At 29.6% G+C, this 5,887-nt stretch overlaps 3 non-coding genes across 3 annotated transcripts; 1 reads left to right on the forward strand and 2 right to left on the reverse strand.

The window, feature by feature from the left end:
• Window positions 1-2,322: 2,322 nt before the first annotated feature.
• Window positions 2,323-2,395, reverse strand: TRNAF-GAA (transfer RNA phenylalanine (anticodon GAA)). Its single transcript has one exon. It is a non-coding gene; the product is annotated as a tRNA-Phe (tRNA).
• Window positions 2,396-4,231: 1,836 nt separating this feature from the next.
• Window positions 4,232-4,304, forward strand: TRNAT-UGU (transfer RNA threonine (anticodon UGU)). The gene has a single exon. It is a non-coding gene; the product is annotated as a tRNA-Thr (tRNA).
• A 1,105-nt stretch (window positions 4,305-5,409) lies between these two features.
• TRNAS-GGA (transfer RNA serine (anticodon GGA)) lies at window positions 5,410-5,497 on the reverse strand. The gene has a single exon. It is a non-coding gene; the product is annotated as a tRNA-Ser (tRNA).
• Between the last annotated feature and the right edge of the window lie 390 nt (window positions 5,498-5,887).

Consider the following 5,887-nt stretch of genomic DNA (forward strand, 5'->3'; position numbering starts at 1 on the left):
TTTCTAGTTATGAATCCGGAATAGAACCAATAGGCGATGCTTGGTTACAATTTCGAATCCGTTATTATATGTTTGCTCTCATTTTTGTTGTTTTTGATGTTGAAACGGTTTTTCTTTATCCATGGGCAATGAGTTTCGATGTATTAGGGGTATCCGTATTTTTAGAAGCTTTCTTATTCGTGCTTATCCTAATTGTTGGTTCAGTTTATGCATGGCGAAAGGGGGCATTAGAATGGTCTTAATTCTTGACTATTTAGACAATTAGAAAAAAAAATATTGAGACAATTATGAATTCCATTGAGTTTCCCTTACTTGATCAAACAACCCAAAATTCAGTTATTTCAACGACATTAAATGATTTTTCAAATTGGTCAAGATTATCCAGTTTATGGCCGCTTCTTTATGGTACGAGTTGTTGCTTCATTGAATTTGCTTCATTAATAGGATCACGATTCGATTTTGATCGTTATGGACTAGTACCACGATCGAGTCCTAGGCAGGCGGACCTAATTTTAACAGCGGGCACTGTAACTATGAAAATGGCCCCTTCTTTAGTTCGATTATATGAACAAATGCCCGAACCTAAATATGTTATTGCTATGGGAGCCTGTACAATTACGGGGGGGATGTTTAGTACCGATTCTTATAGTACTGTTCGAGGCGTAGATAAGCTAATTCCTGTAGATGTATATTTGCCGGGCTGTCCACCTAAACCGGAGGCCATTATAGATGCTATAACAAAACTTCGTAAGAAAATATCTCGAGAAATATATGAAGATCCAATGAGTTTTCAACGAGAGAATAGATGTTTTACTACCAACCATAAGTTTCATGTTGGATACAGTACTTATACTGACAATTATGGTCAAGAATTTTTCTATCAACCGCCATCTACTTCAGAGATATCGTCTGACACATTTTTTTAAAGTACAATAATAAAAAGCAATTCCTTTTTTAAAAATTTCATCGTATTTTAAAAATTTCATCGTAATAGAAAATACTAATACCAAACTCATAAAAAAAATTTAGGAGAAGCAAAAAATGCAAGGTCGTTTGTCTTCTTGGCTAGTCAAACATGGACTAATTCATAGATCCTTGGGTTTCGATTACCTAGGAATAGAGACTTTACAAATAAAGCCCGAGGATTGGCATTCCATTGCTGTCATTTTATATGTATATGGTTACAATTATCTACGTTCTCAATGTGCCTATGATGTAGCACCCGGAGGACTCTTAGCTAGTGTATATCATTTTACAAGAATAGAGTATGGTATAAATCAACCCGAAGAGGTATGCATAAAAATATTTGTATCAAGAAAAAATCCCAGAATTCCTTCGATTTTTTGGGTTTGGAAAAGTGCGGATTTTCAAGAAAAGGAATCTTATGATATGTTGGGAATCTCTTATGATAGTCATCCGCGTCTAAGACGTATTTTAATGCCCGAAAATTGGATAGGATGGCCTTTGCGTAAAGATTATATTGCTCCAAATTTTTATGAAATACAAGATGCTCACTAAATGATAAAAATAATAAACTAATCCAAACTTCTGCAACCCCAGTCAAAGAATATAAGTACATTCTGTTATAGATCAGACAAAATAATTGATTGACATTAAATCAGGCAGAGTAATGGAAGTTGCATTCAGATATTATTATGTGAGAAATCACAAAATTCAGAAATAATAGAATGAATAATTATAGGGTTTAAAATAGGATGGATAGGAGTTTCTTAAGATTCTAAAACAAAAACAATACTGAGTTCTTATCAGCCAAGCCAATAAAAGAAATAGGATGAACTGCAAAAATTCTTTATCTTTATAATAAACTAATTCTTTATCTTTATAATAAACTATATAACGTGCACATCACCATCAATTATACGGCCACGAAAAAAAAAACACAAAGAAAAGGGCTCGATTCTATTTTGGTAATCCTTCTCAGATGAATTCTTAATATTCTCACTCCACCCCAGAACTTCGACTTTTAGGTCTTTTAACCAACTAATTAAACCACTCGAATATTATGGAAATAGAAACCTTTTTTTGTATCGCAGAAAAAAAAGGAAAAAAATAGATAAAGAATTCATTATCTATATATCTATATCTATATATATATAGATACTATAGATAAGCGAATATACCTAATAAAAAATTGCATCTATTCTTTAATCATCTAGGAAAAGTATATCTACAGATACCTAAATAGATCAAAGAAATATGTTATGTATCAGAATCTAGAAGAACACAAATTTGTATGAGTATCTATCCCCCATATTCATTAAAATGAATATGGGGGATAGATACTCATACAAATGAATCTTGTGTCAGGAACCAGATTTGAACTGGTGACACGAGGATTTTCAGTCCTCTGCTCTACCAACTGAGCTATCCCGACCATTCTTGAAGCTTAATACTTTGATTTTAAAAGATTTTTAAAATCTATGTTAATGAATCTATATCAACTAAGTAAAAAAAAAGTTTGTAAGTGAGTTTCCGCAGTAATAATTATTTTTTATTGTTAATCGTTAATTACGCATATGAAAATTCCTTGCTAAAAAATAAGATATTAATTTATACATTTCTGATTAAAAAAAATTCTATGTGTTTCACATATATATTTATATCTATTCCAAAACTCGTCCCTTGTCATTATGATAGATAAGAAAATTATGATAGATAGGAAATTGATGAAAATAAAAATTCCAATTTCGTTGGGAAATAATAAATCGAATAAAACACATAAATAAGGACTTCAAGATAGAGAGGATATAGGAAAAAAATTAGAAAATGAAAAAGTATTTTTGGGGATAGAGGGACTTGAACCCTCATGATTTCTTAAGTCGACGGATTTTCCTCTTACTTTCAATTTCATTGTTGTCGGTATTGACATGTAGAATAGGACTCTATCTTTATTCTCATCTGATTTATCAGTTCTTCAAGGGTTTTAGCCGATTATGATGAAGTGAATAATTTCATCAATAAATATTCCATCTTTTCTTCAACTTCGAATTGATTTGATTCACATTTTTCATTTGTGAATATTTTTATCACAAATAGATCTTCAATAATAAAATAAAAAGTAACAAATTGAAAGAGTATTTCAGTATATATATATGTTTCTAAATGTTTATCTTTGATCCATTCCTGTAATTTTGGTGAAAGGATTCTTTTACTAATGCAATAAAAAAAGTCGTCAATTTCGTTTGTTAGAACAGCTTCCATAGAGTCTCTGCACCTATCCCTTTTTTATTATCACTTTCTGAATTTTTATTTGTTTTCAGAAAACAGGATTTGGCTCAGGATTGCCCATTGTGAATTCCAGGGTTTCTCTGAATTTGAAAATTATTACTTGGTAAGTTTCCATACCAAAACTCAATCCAATTAAGTCCGTAGCGTCTACCAATTTCGCCATATCCCCATCTTTTTTTTTATTTGAATCTGATTATAATAGAATGCTTTTTTTTTCATTTCTATTATGAGAATTATGCGGGAACTTTTGAATTCATTAAATACATATTATTTTATTAAATATTAAAAACCCCTTTCTCCAATTTTATAGATTTTATTTCATCTATATTGGATACCTTTATTTGTTTGAATCAGAACTAATTCTAATATCTATATATTAACAATTCAATATACACAGATATAGACCACATATCTACTTATCTTCTATGTACCTACTTATCTTCTTTTTTCATACAATTTAGAATACTCGAATGGTCGATTCTTTTTTTTTTTTTGTTTTTGCTTAAAAAAAAAAAGAAAATAAACAATCCATTTATTCATATACAATTTATATAACTAAAACGAATCTAGTGGCTAAAAAAAACCATTCTTTTAATTGAATATAATATAGAATTAGACATTTACTTAGAAATATGGAATTCCTTAATAAATATTTACTAAAATTTATATTTATTCAAATTTACTTTAAGTACTAATAAATAATCTTTTTGAAAGAAATCAATTTAATAATATATATCTAGAATAGTAGATCGAAATAAATTATATTAAATAAATTATATTAATATAATATTAATTATTATCTTGCACTTTATGTTATCAGATAAAATAAATAATAGAAATAATAAAAATTGGGTTTGATTTTCTATATTTTCTTTCTCTATTTTTGATGTTTGTATTAATTTGAATTTTGTTATAAATAACTAAAAATTGATAACTAAGATCCCATTCAATTCTTCTGCATATGTATATTTCGTTTACATTAGCCGGTTTAGCTCAGAGGTTAGAGCATCGCATTTGTAATGCGATGGTCATCGGTTCGAATCCGATAACCGGCTTTTCTCTATTTGTTTTTTACATAATTGATAATATCTTTTTTAGAAATAAAAAATTGGGAGAGTTCGATCTCTGCGGAAGAAATCAAGAAATTAACCTACTTTTTTGTATTCTTTTATATACAATAAATTCGGATATTGATAAAATTCATCTAATTCTTCTTTGTACTATAAAACTTTAGTAGATTTCGCTTCATTTAGAATTCTATAATATTTTTCATTTCGTTTAGTTTTCATTTCGATTTATAAGATTTTTCATTTTAAAAAAGGAGTTTTTATGTCACGTTACAGAGGACCTCGTTTCAAAAAAATACGTCGTCTAGGATATTTACCAGGACTTACTAGTAAAAGGCCAACAGTCAAAAACGAATTTCGAAATCAATTGCGCTTCAGTAAAAAATCTCAATATCGTATTCGTTTAGAAGAAAAACAAAAATTGCGTTTTCATTATGGTCTTACAGAACGACAATTGCTTAAATACGTTCGTATCTCCGGAAAAGCTAAAGGATCAACTGGTCAGGTTTTATTACAACTACTTGAAATGCGCTTGGATAACATACTTTTTCGATTGGGTATGGCTGCGACTATTCCTCAAGCCCGCCAATTTATAAACCATAGACATGTTTTAGTTAATGGTCGTATAGTGGATATACCAAGTTATCGTTGTAAACCTCAAGATATTATTACAGCAAAGGATGAACAAAAATCTAAAACTCTTATTCAAAATTATTTTGATTCAGCCCCCCATGAGAAATTGCCAAATCATTTGACTGTTCACCCTTTCCAATATAAAGGTTTAATTAATCAAATAATAGATAATAAATGGGTTGGTTTGAAAATAAATGAATTACTGGTTGTAGAATATTATTCTCGTCAAACTTAAACTTAACTAAAATAACAAGAGTTTTTTTTACAAGGATTTTCTGCTATTCATATATCATAGACATGGATATGCGAAAATTTTTATTCCTTGCCCACCCGTTATCCACTATTTTTTGTATTACCGAAAAATGAGGAATATAAAGTTGTCCATATCAACAAACAAATTTGAAATATGAAATAATGGTATGCATTGGGATGAGTAATATTGATGAATTTGGTAAAGATTCGGAAAGAGAGGGATTCGAACCCCCGGTAAACAAAAAGCCTACATAGCAGTTCCAATGCTACGCCTTGAACCACTCGGCCATCTCTCCTATATAATGATGCCCAGAAACCGGTTGAATGTTGAATAGTGAATCAATCCTATTTTTCATAAATGCATAAAACCTATTCAAACTATAAAAATACAAAGTAAAATTAAAAAAAAACCTCCTACAAGGTCTTAGGATAAACAAATTTGATTGATGAGTTCATTTTTACGTTATTTCGCACTGTATTATAATTATACAATTCCTTTATTTGTGGGATTGATTTCTCACACCATGATTAATTAAATTATAGAATGGATTTCTACCTATGCCTAGATCTCGGATAAATGAAAATTTTATAGATAAGACCTTTTCAATTGTAGCCAATATCTTATTACGAATAATTCCGACAACTTCAGGAGAAAAAAGGGCATTCACTTATTACAGAGATGGTGT

Source organism: Vigna unguiculata, unplaced genomic scaffold (genome assembly GCF_037176805.1).
Source record: "Vigna unguiculata cultivar grain cowpea cultivar isolate G323 ecotype 2 unplaced genomic scaffold, ASM3717680v1 ptg000312l, whole genome shotgun sequence".
Taxonomy (NCBI): Eukaryota; Viridiplantae; Streptophyta; class Magnoliopsida; order Fabales; family Fabaceae; genus Vigna; species Vigna unguiculata.